The following is a 13,333-nucleotide window of genomic DNA, read 5'->3' as shown; positions in this document are numbered from 1 at the left end:
TGAGTGGCAAGTATCATCTACCTTCCTTGAGTTTTTACATAGCCCCACCCACCCCCACAGAACCTATCGGCCTGGATGAAACTGAAGGACTCACTGCTAGACGCTCTCCACAAGCCAAGACTAGGTCACACATGCATTTATTCCAGGAGCCCTGTGCCCAGGAGATGGAGGGACCCGGGGCAGCCCCTGCCTTCAAGAGGGACAGGGAAACCAAGGGACTGCCCTTTGGCACATTAGAAAGTTTGACAAGTCCAGATGAGGAATCTAACCCTTGAGGAAAGGGAGGTGATGGGCCTAATCTCTTCTTTTATTATTGAAATTACCAAACAGAAACAGAAGTAGACAGAATAAGATCATGAACCCTCAGGGCCCATATCTTCCAGTTACAGCGACTGGGAATTTCAAGCTACTAATTTGGACCCCACCCCAAATGGACTGTGTTATTCTAAGGCAAATTCCAGAGATCATATTGTTTTGCCCACAAATACTCTAGAAGATAAGGACTCTTTTTTTTTCTAACAAGATGATAAAATAGTAATTTCTTACTATCACTGGGTAGATACTTGGTCAATGTCTAAATGCTTAGTTTTTTTTTAATATTTAAAGTCCCAATTGTCTCATAATATTTTGTTTTTGTTTTGTTTTTACAGTTGATTCATTCTGATCAGGTTCCAAACCGGGTCTGAGGCAGGCGGGCTGAGTCTGAGTACCCAGGGGAGGGTCCCCACCAGTCCAGCCAAAGGTCCTTGGCTTCTTGCAGGGTAGAAATTAAACGCAAGCCAGAGAAAGTGAAAACAGAGTTTATTGAATTGTGAAGTGACAGGTAGAGAAGAGCAGACAGTGTCTGGGAGACTCAGAAAGGAATGGAGATGGAGTCTTGTCGTTGCTTGGGGCTAGAGGTTGTTATTAGAGAAGGTTCTAGGGGGTTGGGGTTTCTGGGTGGCTCAGTGTGGGTTAAAGCCTCTGCCTTCCGAACACGAGTAATGGGGTCCAACAGAAAAACAGCAGACGCAGAGTCTTTCTAAAACAGAGTCCTTGCAGCTTTCCTACTTCATAAAGGTCCACACATTCCAGTTGGCTGATGGATCTGTTAAGTTTCTCTTACTCTGTATCCTCCTCCTGCTCCCTCCCCGCTTTCCCCTTGTTCTTATCAAAGGAACCTGGTTGTTTGTCCTATTACATCTCCCACATTCGGAAGGATTTGGCTGGCTGCTTCTTGCTGGTGGTCATTTCAGGTGTTCCTCTGTCCCAAATATCCCCTGTTGACTGGTGGCTAGAACTAGAGGTTCAATGAACTTCTGGTTTGCAGACGTCTCAGGTAGTCTTGTGTTACTCCTGTTATACCACACCCCAAGGCATATAAACTGTATTGTTGATCCTGATGTATAAGCAGCAGGTGGCCAGGAGAAGGAGGAAACAGGGCAGAAGTTGTCCCAGGCCCAAGGAACAACACCTGCTAAGACAGAGAGGCTGAAACATTCCAGGGAGTGGTGTTGGGTGATCATGGAGTTTGGGGTCCTGAGCCTGGGATGCAGGGAGGAACCAGGCCATGCTCGGTTGCCAAGCTGAGAGTTGTGGGGAGCCATGGGAGAGTCTTAACTAGGGGAGAGACCCAGCCCAATTAACATCTTAGGAAGACTGCACTGGCTCTGTGGAAGGTGCTTTGGGGGGAGACCAGCAAGGAAGCAGAGAAGTCCCGGTGAAAAGCAGTGAGGGTCTACACTGGGGAATTAATAAGTAGCAGTAGGGAAGAATGAAACAGACAATGGGCGGGGCCTCAGTTGGGGTGTGAATTTGTATTCTCCCCGAGTTTTTTAAAGTCCTGTTCCCAGCAGGTAGCAAAGATCCCTGCCCTTGGGGGAGCATGTGGCCCGCCGGAGGGGGGTGGGGGGTGGGGGGGGGAGGCCACAGGTTCTTGAAGACAGTCCCCTCCGGGCTTTTGTCCTCTGCCCTCCTAGAAGGGAGAGTGGAATGGGGAGGAGAAGCGCTTCTCAGAGAGGGGACAGCGGCCCAACCAGGACAGCAGACACAGGCTGCTGGGTGCCAAATGCATCTGGGCTGTTTCTAGTGAGGGAGCAGATCTTCAGATAGGAGGTCCTTGGACATGTACTTGGGTTTAGTCAATATTGGATGTCTATTGGCTTCCGGGCACCGGGGACACAGTGGTGAACAAAACAAAGCCTGTGCTCCCAGAGCTCACATTCAGCAGCAGGAAGGACGGTACATAAATGAGTCAATGGGGCTCCCGACCTGGCAAAGCCCCAGGGGCCACAGTTGCAGCAGAAACTCGGGCTCCTTGAAACCGTACAAGCTCAGCCAGTAGACTTTCAAAATGAAAACCATGGGAGTGCCTGGGTGGCTCAGTTGGTAGGGCATCTGACTCTCGACTTCAGCTCTGGTCATGATCTCAGGGTGGTGTGATCGAGCCCTGTGTCCGGCTCAGCTCGGGGTCTGCTGGAGAGTTCTCTCTCCCCCCCCCCCTTCACCCCTGCTCACACTTTCTCTCTCTAAATAAATAAATTAAATCTTTTTTTTTAATATTTTTATTTATTTATTTGAGAGACAGTGAGAGAGAGCATGAGAGGTGAGAAAGTCAGAGGGAGAAGCAGACTCCGCATGGAGCTGGGAGCCTGATGCGGGACTCGATCCCGGGACCCCGGGACCGTGACCTGAGCCAAAGGCGGTTGCTTAACCAACTGAGCCACCTAGGTGCCCCAAATAAATTAAATCTTTTAAAAAAAGAATTAAGAAACCCACAGGCCCAAAATGGAGCCAACTCATTACACTGGGACTCAATCCCCAAACTAACTGCAATTTTAACTCCCCTCAAGTAGTCTTAAGTGGTCAGTCAGGAATTTTCTGGTTAGCACCAATGAGGTCATCTGTCACATGGGCCCTCTCTATCCCTCCCCACAAAGGAAGATGAGGTCATCTGCGTGATCAGACCTCCTGCTATTCCCGCTAAGGGAAAATGACCTTGCCTGAAATAATCCTTTCTTTTCCTCGGCTAATAACTTCCTTGCCCTACCCTCTTTCCTATAAAAACCTTCCATTTTGCACACCTGCTCTGAACTCCTTGGTCGATGGGATGCTGCCAGATTCATGAGTCACTTAATGAAGCCAATCAGTCCTTCAAATTTACTGGGTTGGATCTTTTTAAAGGGGCCACAAACAACTGAAGAGTAAAGTCCAGCCTGTGTTCAGGACCCAGGGTTGCCCCAGGGAGGAGGAGGGGGTCATAATCACTGCCAAGAGTGAACTTCCCACCAGGGCAGGAGGAAGAGGGCTCAGAGACCAAGTGTGTTGACTTAGCAAAAATAAGGCGATGTGGCTTCTTGCTCCTGAGCCTACAGCCTGATTCAAAACCACTGGGCAGTGTCCAGGCCACACGGAGGCATGCTTGGAAGGTAACCTACGGGACTGGTGGGGAAGGAGGGCAGGCAAGGGGTTAGGGTAGGTGGCTCCCCTGGGCTGAGCAGGGAGCTGATAATGACTAGGCTTGAAACTAGAACAAGGAGGAAAGGTCTGAGGGGCCCTGGGAGCTCCTTATAAACCCATCTCAGGGGCTGCTGGAGTCCCACTCAGCTGTTTGCTGGAGGCAGAGGCTTCTTTTATTTTTATTTATTTGTTTGTTTATTTTAAAGATGCCTATAATTTTATTTGAGAGAGAGAGAAAGAGAGCCCAAGTCAGATGCATAACCAACTGAGCCACCTAGGTGCCCCAACAGAGGTTTCGTTTTGGTCAGTGTCACCAGAAGGCCCTCATCACTGTCACCCCCTTACACCTGTAAGGTGTCTATAAGTAGAAAGGGGCACCCCTCCAGGCCTTCATGTGAATTAGAAAAAGATGCCTCCCTCCAAGACAGACATAGCCAGGGCTCAGGGCAGAGCCAGTGGAAGCTCAGATTTTAGTCCCCCTCAGCACCTGCGGGACCTGGGTTTGCTGGAAGAGGTAAGTGAGGCAGAGAAATCTAAAGGGTTAGGATTTTGCCTTCTTAAGTACAAAGCAGCTCCTCTTCTTCATATTGGCCAAGGCTTTTTTTTTCTTTTTTTTTTTTATTCTTGGCAACTGTGATCTCCAGAAAATCCACATTGCTCTTAGAGAAAAGCTACTGTGTAAAAGCTCACCTCAGTAGTGCCTCTAAGGCAAACAGCCTGGGAGCAAATCCCTTGGGGGTGTAGGGGCAGCCCTCAGGTGACTGACGCCCTTTGTCCAGGCCTCAGAGTTTCTGGGAAGCCAGAAACTATACCTGTGTATTGTACATCTGGGAAGCTGTACCTGTGATTGTCTTGGGATTCAAGTCCACAGAGTCCAAGAAGGTCAAGAGTGATGCCATGATAACAGGTACATGAAAAAGTGCTCAGCATCACTGGACATCAGGAAAATACAAATCAAAACTGCAATGAGATACCACCTCACACCAGTCAGAATGGCTAAAATTAACCACTCAGGAAATGACAGGTGTTGGCAAGGATGCGAAGAAAGGGAAACCCTCTTACACTGTTGGGGGAAATGCAAGCTGGTGCAGCCACTCTGGGAAACAGTATGGAGGTTCCTCAAAAAAGTTGAAAATAGAGCTACCCTATGACCCAGCAGTTGCATTATTAGGGTTTTACCCCAAAGATACAAACCTAGTGATCTGAAGGGGCACCTGCACCCCATGTTTCTAGCAGCAATGTCCACACAGCCTATCTATGGAAAGAGATGTCCACTGACAGATGAATGTATGAAGAAGATATGGTATATATGTACGATGGAATATTACTCAGCCATCAAAAAGAATGAAATCTTGCCATTTACAACAACGTGGATGGAATTAGAGAGTATTATGCTAGGCGAAGTAAGTCAATCAGACAAAGACAATTATTATTTGGTCTCATTCATACATGGAATTTAAGAAACAAAGCAGAGGATCATAGGGGAAGAGAGGGAAAAAAAAGACAAAATCAGAGAGGGAGACAAACCATAAGAAACTCTTAATCATAGGAAACAAACTGAGGGTTGCTGGAGGGGAGGAGGAAGAGGATAGGGTCACTGGGTGATCAACATTGAGGAGGGGACATGATGTAATGAGCACTGGGTGTTATATGCCACCGATCACTCACTGACCTCTACCTCTGAAACTAACATTACATTATACGTTGGGGAGCCTGGTGGCTCAGTTTGTTGGGCGACTGCCTTCAGCTCAGGTCATGATCCTGGAGTCCCAGGATCAAGTCCGGCATCGGGCTCCCTGCTTGGCAGGAAGTCTGCTTCTCCCTCTGACACTCCCCCTTCTCATGTTCTCTCTCTCATTCTCTTTCTCTCAAATAAAGAAATAAAAAATCTTTAAAAAAAAATAATACATTATAGGTTAATTGAATTTAAATTTAAAATATATATTATTAAAAAACAAAAATGAACTTCTTTATTCATTAAATCAAGGATGCATTGTTAGAATTAAGAATTACTACTACTGTATTTCTGTAAGGTAATAAAATGATATTTCTTTTAAAATTAAAAAAAAAGAGAGAAGTGAGGCAATGATAGAACCCATGAACGTTGACAGTTCAGTTACTCTAGTGCAAACACATTCCTTCATCTACTCATTGAGTGCCAAGTGCTGGTGATACAATAATGGACAAAAATAGTTTACACTTTGGGGCGCCTGGGTGGCTCAGTCAGTTAAGCATCTGCCTTCAGCTCAGGTCATGAAACCAGGGTTCTGGGATCAAGCCCTGCATCCGGCTCCCTGCTCAGCAGGGAGTCTGCTTGTCTCTCTCCCTCTGCCCCCCCCCCCCCCCCGCTTTGTGCTCTCTCTCAAATAAATAAATAAAAATCTTTTTAAAAAATAGTTTACAATTTACTGAGAGAAATGGGCTTTAGTAAGTAAAGTAAAATTCATACAGATTTCTGAGGAATTATAACTCTGGTGGTGCCCAGGTTGGGTGCCATTCTCAAGGACCTCAAACTGTTTCTGTAGGTCATGGCGGGGGTCACTGAAGGTTCTGGAGCAAAGACATGAAAAGATCATAGAGTAACTCCTTCCATTTTCCCTTTGCAGCAGCAGTGCCTGACCCCAAAGAATGAATATCTCCCGACAAACCCTGAGATGCCTCCAAGTATGCCATATAATTTGTGACTGCTCTAAGCTGAGCTTTTTGTGATGGTCGATTCTTAAAAATCCCAGAGAGAAGTTCTGAAGTTGGCCAGACCTGACAAACTCAGCATGACCAAATCTTCACTGAAGAGGCTTGCTTCTGCTCCTGAATTCCTGCCTGTTTCTCCTTGTCACCCAGATTCAAAACTAGCATCAGTGCAAGGCTAGCACAGCTCTTGGCACTCGATAGGCACTAAAAAAATACGTGTTGAGTAAATGAATGGTGGAGTAATTAAGAATGAATGAAGAACAAACTAATAAATGGCAGGCCTCTTACCCCCTTTCCTTCCCTACGGCTTCTACCTTGACTCTGCCTGTCTTTCTCACTCCCTGCCCTGGTGCAGGCCCACAGCACTGCTATCTTGGCAGTTTTCCCAGCCTCCTAGCAGATCACCCTGCCTCCAGTCTGCCAGTGAGATCATCTCAAAACCTAGAAGTGATCATGTAAGTCCTCTGCTCCAAAACCTTCAGTGGCTCCCCAAGGCCAAGGGGGAAAAGTCAGGTTCTTAGCAGGACATCCAGATGGGGCACTGTGGACCCCTTTGTCGGTACCTCTCTTACCATCTGTCTTCTTGGGCACATTTCCTCTTCCTGAGGCACTCTTCAGAGTTGCAAATATTTTTGAGAAAAGTGAATAGAAGCCCCTTTTACTTCTGTTGGTTTCAAAGTGTTGAGTATTTGAGGATGAAGCAGTAAGGACTGACGAGGCGGGGGGGATGAGCACAAAGGCAACACAGAAGGACAAGTGTTGTGGTTAAGAGTTGGCCTTGGGAGTCATGTGCGGCTGGATTCATTCCTGGCTCCTCTCTTTTCTAACTCCGTGACCTCGGGCTGATGGCTCCATCTCACCTGAAACAGGCAGGCACAGCAATGAACCACTAGAAGTTTACAAGAGCAAGGAGGAATTCATCCATAGGCCAGCCAGGGAGGCTGGACATGGGGCAGCCAGAGACCCCTAGCCAGACTCCTCTGCAAGGATGACTAACCGTCTTGGTTTGCCTGGGACTAGAAGGTGTCCCAGGACATGGTACTTTTGGTTTTAGAACTGGGGAAGTCCTGGGAAAACTGGGGCTAGGGTCACCCTGTACCTTTGACAGCCCTGTACCTTTGACAGCCCTGTACCTTGACAGCCTTGTATATTCAAGCCAGGGTGCCATCCAAGCATAATTTTGTTCATGCGCCTGTGGTATGGGAAAGGCTGGAGGCTCGGTTGCCTCGTTTCTAAAGTGAACATGCCCAGAGTGGTTACCTCATTTGGCTGTTGTGAAGATTAGGTGAATAAAGCAGGACCTTTTGATCCTGCCTTTTTGACCCAGAGGCACACCCAGATTCTATGTCTTTACCAATCTGATGCCCCTCACCCCAAGATTACAACAAACAAACAAAACCATCCACAAATTATCTGCCAGTGTAACAAATATAAGGTACAGTAACACTCTCTGTTAAATTGGGAAAATAAATGCAAACTCCTAACCTTAAAAAAATAACCATTGTGGGCACCTGGGTGGCTCAGTGGGTTAAAGCCTCTGTCTTTGGCTCAGGTCATGATCTCAGGGTCCTGGGATCGAGCCCCGCATCAGGCTCTCTGCTCAGCAGGGAGCCTGCTTCCTCCTCTCTCTCTGCCTGCCTCTCTGCTTACTTGTGATCTCTCTCTGTGTCAAATAAATAAATAAAATATTTTTAAAAAAATAACTATTGTCGGGGCACCTGAGTGGCTCAATTGGTTAAGCATCTGCCTTCAGCTCAGGTCATGATCCTGGGGTCCTGGGATAGAGCCCTGCATCAGGCTCCTTGCTTAGCAGGGAGCCTGCTTCTCCCTCTCCCTATCCTCACCACTCATGCTATTTCTCTCTCTCAGATGCTTAAATAAAAATATTTTTAAAAGATAACTATTGTCATTGCTGAGTGATTACTAAGAGGGCTCCAGGAACAGCAGCCCGTGTCCCGCCCCTACCCACAGGCAACACTCAAAAGGCTCAGGGGTGCTATTCTCCACCCAGAGGAGGGGTACTAGGTCCATAGCTTGGAGAAGGAAAAAGAATCAGGCTGCATAGCATGCTCTCCTGTTGCCAGAAAGACAGAAGGCTATAAATAACATTAGCAGCACAGAGGGACCAGCCTTTCACTGGCCAAGACGTGACAACTGTGGCATCCATAGCAACATGATGATTATTTTATTACTGTTGCTGTCAAAGTTACTGGACAAGTTGAATCTGAAAGGCCATGAGTTCATGATGACAACCCAAATAGGAAAGTTCCCGATAGAAAAAGAGCACAAGGGGCGCCTGAGTGGCTCAGTGGGTTAAAGCCTCTGCCTTCGGCTAGGATCATGATCCTAGGGTCCTGGGATCAAGCCCCACATCGGGCTCTCTGCTTAGCGGGGAGCCTGCTTCCTCCTCTCTCTCTCTGCCTGCCTTTCCACCTACTTGTGATCTCTGTCTCTCAAATAAATAAATAAAATCTTTAAAAAAAAAAAAAAGCACAAAAACTGGTTGAAACGCACAAGAATGGTGACTCTTATAGGATATGTTTAACTTTTTACTTTTCTCCCCCTTTTTTTAAGTAAGCTCAACACCAAACCTGGGGCCTGAACTCAAAACCCTGAGATCAAGGGCCACGTGCTCTACCAGCTGAGCCAGCCAGGTGCCCCATAACTTTTTAATCTTAGTAAGTAATGTTAACCCATATGGACACTTTACTTCTTTATTAACTAGATGCCTATTATAAAGTATACATGGGTACTTGTTCCCACATGGATAAGGAAGCAATTCACCGGACAGTGAGGAGTCAAATTGTTCAGACAAAGGGAACCTTGGGCAAAATGACTAAGTTGGTGATGACTGAAAGAACCAATTAGCCAACCATTTTCACGTCCTGCTAACCCCACAGAACTCAATTCATTCCTCTTCTAGGAAGTGAAACCTTCAAGTGGACCTATGAATATAACAGAATAACGTATTGGTGGGAATATATGAACTTTCAAAAACCTGAAAGTCCTCACTAGTGTTATCAAGACAATGAGTTGTATAATGGTGCCCAAGTGAGGCTGAAAGCCTATGATTTTGAGGAAAAACATCAAGTTGCAAAACACTCAAACCTCTCTTAAAGTATGACTTCCATCCAAAGACTTAAAGACACAACAAAAAGAAGCTTGTGTATGGCCTGTTGACAGTCCCCTTGGACCGCACAAGCAAGTCTTGAGCCCTGACCAGAATGGACTGATGAAGGACCCAGATCCAATAACTTCCACTTCCACTGGACTAAGGTGACATTTCTTTCTTTTTTTTTTTTTTTCAGTCTGATGACATTTTTGAAAGCCCAGAGAGGAATAAAAACAGTCTTACAAGGATGCCTGGGTGGCTCAGTGGGTTAATGCCTCTGCCTTTGGCTCAGGTCATGGTCCGAGGGTCCTAGTATCTGGGATCAAGCCCCGCATCAGGCTCTCTGCTCAGTGGGGAGCCTATTTTCTCCCCTCTGCCTGCCTCTCCACCTACTTGTGAACTCTGTCTAATAGAGAAAGAAAATCTTTAAAAAAAAAAAAAAAGAAAGAAAAGAAAAGAAAACTGAAAATGCTACTCTACCCAGTAAAATGATCTTAGACCAAAAAACCAAACAAACGAAAAGCAAAAGAAAGAGAATCACATGTTGTATATAACATTGAAAACTTCAAAAAGTGCCCTGAATCAAACTGTACTTGATAGAAATTATGAGCACCCATAAACTAACGTAGCAGATCTGAAAAATTAGTAACATTTGGTATGGATCAAATTTGAATGATGAATTAAACACTCCTTATAAAATTTGTCCAGGAAAGAATTGACTCACACAAAAATGATTTTAGTAAAATTAGAAATGGAAAAAATTAGAAATGGGTAAATCTCGCCGTAGAGAAAACTGAACAGGAAATTAAGTCTAAATGAAAATTCATCATTGTTGGGACAGTTCTGATTAAAATATGTACACTTATAAAGTGGAGGCAAAATGATGTTAGAGGTTGAAATAGAAAGTCAAAAACATCAAGAGAGGGACACCTGGTTGGCTCAGCTGAAAAAGCTTGTGACTCTTGATCTGAAGGTCATGAGTTTGAACCCCACTGGGGTGCAGAGATTACCTAAATAAGTAAAGCTTCATTAAAAAATAAGAAGATAATGCATATTAACCATATATCAGAGGTAATACATGGACGTGACATGTGGTACATGCTCAGTAAACGCCAGACTGGTCAGCTTCAAGGAGATAAAAATCAAAACCACAATGAGGTACCATCTTACACCAGTCAGAATGGCTAAAATTAACAACTCAGGAAATGACAGATGTTGGAGATGATGCAGAGAAAGGAAAACCCTCTTACACTGTTGGTGGGAATGCAAGCTGGTGTAGCCACTCTGGAAAACAGTATGGAGGTTCCTCATAAAGTTGAAAATAGAGCTACCCTATGACCCAGCAATTGCACTATTAGGTATTTATCCAAAGGACACAATCACAAGGATTTGAAGGGGCACCTGTACCCCAATGTTTATAGCAGCAATGTCCATAGTAGCCAAACTATGGAAAGAACCCACATGTTCATCGACAGATGAATGGATAAAGAAGAAGTAGTATTATAGAGCATCTGGGTGGCTCAGCTGGTTATGTGACTGCCTTTGGCTCAGGTCATGATCCTGGAGTCCCAGGATCAAGTCCTGCAATGGGCTCCCAGCTCCAAGGGGAGTCTGCTTCTCCCTCTGACCTTCTCCCCTCTCGTGCTCTCTCTCTCTCTCAAATAAAGAAAATCTTTTTTTAAAAAAGGAAGTAGTATTATATACAATGGAATATTACTCAGCCATCAAAAAGAACAAAATCTTGCCATTTGCAATGACGAGAATGGAACTAGAAGATATTATGCTGTATGAAATAAATCAGTCAGAGAAAGACAAATATCTATGATTTCAGTCATATGTGGAATTTGAGAACAATATGAACACAGAAGAAGGGAAGGAAAAATAAAATAAAACCAGAGAGGGAGACAAACCACAAAAGACTCTTAACTATGGGAAACAGACAGAGGGTTGCTGGAGGGGAGGTGCGTGGGAGAGACAGGGTCACTGGGTGATGAGCATTAAGGAGGGCACTTAATAGAATGAGCACTGGGTGTTGTATGCAACTGATGAATCACTAGATTCTACCTCTAAAACAATAATACACCATATGTTAATTAAATTTCATTTAAATTTTAAGAATTTTAAATAAATAAAAGCTGATTAGCCACCCTCCAAATAAATAAACACCAGGATGGGGCCTTTTTTTTTTTTTTAAACTTGTGGTCAAAAGCACATAACAATATTTACCATTTTATCCATTTTAAAATGTACAGTTCAGTGGCATTAACAACATTCACCTTGTGGTACAACCCTCACCACTACTCATTTGCAGAACTTTAAAAAATAGTATAAGCACTGGGCTCCGAAAAAACAAACACACACACACACAAAAGGCAAATACCTGTTATTTTAGTGCTGATTGAGAACTCTGCTCAATATATTGGATCATCAAGCTCTTGAAAAGACATGGAAAAAAATCTCATTTTGATGTTTTGCATTGTGTAATATTTTAGTTAAGACACTTTCATTTCATTTATATTATTTTGTATTCCTTTTCTCTTTTATTCTTTGAAAATACTTTATCATTATTGAAACCTCAAACAAACAGATACATAGGGCTACCAGCTCTCCCATCCTGGATACGAGGTAGCTTCAGCCTTGGCATGCCTTTATAAGAAAATATTTGTTACACATCCTTGTCAACTCCCAGGGAGATCTTTAGCAGGAAGCAGAGGAAGCTTTGACTCTGAAGCTGTGATCATAAGTAAAAGATCACCCTAAGAGCTGATGCAGGCATAGCGATACAAACCCCTATGGAAAAGAGAGGTCAGTGTGGGCTACAGGTTCCTGTATACCTGCCATGCCATAGTTTCCTTTATTTAATTTACTTATTAAAGTTTTTTTTTATTTATTTACTGAGAGAGAAGGCATAAGCAGGTGAATCAGCAGGCAGAGGGAGAGGGAAAGGTAGGCTCCCTGCTGAGCAGAGATTCCTCAGGAGAACCTCAATCCCAGGACCCTGAGATCATGACCTGGGCCAAATACGCTTAACCTACTGAGCCACTCAGGCACCCCATTTCCTTTATTTGTAAAGGAAATTCAGCTGAGAAAAGCTGAATTTCTATCTAACTGAACTCCAAATGAACCCAATTACCCCAAGTGAATTCACATCTTAAATTTCCCAGAATACTCTTAATGTCAAATATTTTATCCTATATATCATAAATATGCTCTTATTTGTTAGACTCTGTAACTTTCAGTCACCTTACACTTAATATAACAATGTACTCATGACATGCCTCAGGTTTCCGTCCTTGTCTATAGCTTGTTTATTTCTCAGTGATGACTTGGAGGCTTACAGAATTTACACAGGTAAGAGGTGGCAGACATGCAGCATCTGACCCACAGATACCTTTTCTCTGCCCAACATGGTGTTTTTAAAATTTTAAATTTACTTAAAAACACTTAAAACTCAGAAATTTTTTTTTAAAGTTGCTTTCTTTTTTTTTTTTTTTAAGATTTTATGTATTTATTTGACAGAGAGAAATCACAAGCAGACGGAGAGGCAGGCAGAGAGAGAGAGGGAAGCAGGCTCCCTGCTGAGCAGAGAGCCCGATGCGAGACTCGATCCCAGGACCTTGAGATCATGACCTGAGCCGAAGGCAGCGGCTTAACCCACTGAGCCACCCAGGCGCCCCAAAACTCAGAAATTTTTACACAATAATCAAAATTTCTGGGTTCTGCTAAAAATATGTTGGTGACAGCACTGGACCCATATTTGTTGTCAGTTGCTATTTACCATTATGTTTGTGTAGTTGTTTTTCTCACGGTGGAGTAAAAAAAAAAAAAAAAAAAAAAAAAAAGTTTAAAAAAATTGTCCCTTTATTATCCAGCCCACTACATTTGCAATTTTCCTACCTGACCCCAGTTGTCAACTTGAGTTTGTGTCCCAGTTCTGGGATGTTCAAGAAGGTATAGTATCTACACTAGTGGATAAAATCAGACTTCCTGGGCTTGAATGCAGACCTCCACCACTTAGCCTCTCTTTGCTTTGGCTGCCTCCCTTGTAAATTACAACTGGGGCAGGGACAGTATTCACCGACCTCATGGGAC

Source organism: Mustela nigripes, chromosome 14 (assembly GCF_022355385.1).
Source record: "Mustela nigripes isolate SB6536 chromosome 14, MUSNIG.SB6536, whole genome shotgun sequence".
Classification (NCBI taxonomy): Eukaryota; Metazoa; Chordata; class Mammalia; order Carnivora; family Mustelidae; genus Mustela; species Mustela nigripes.
The sequence above is the reverse complement of the archived record's forward strand: the minus strand, read 5'-3'. Positions refer to the sequence as shown.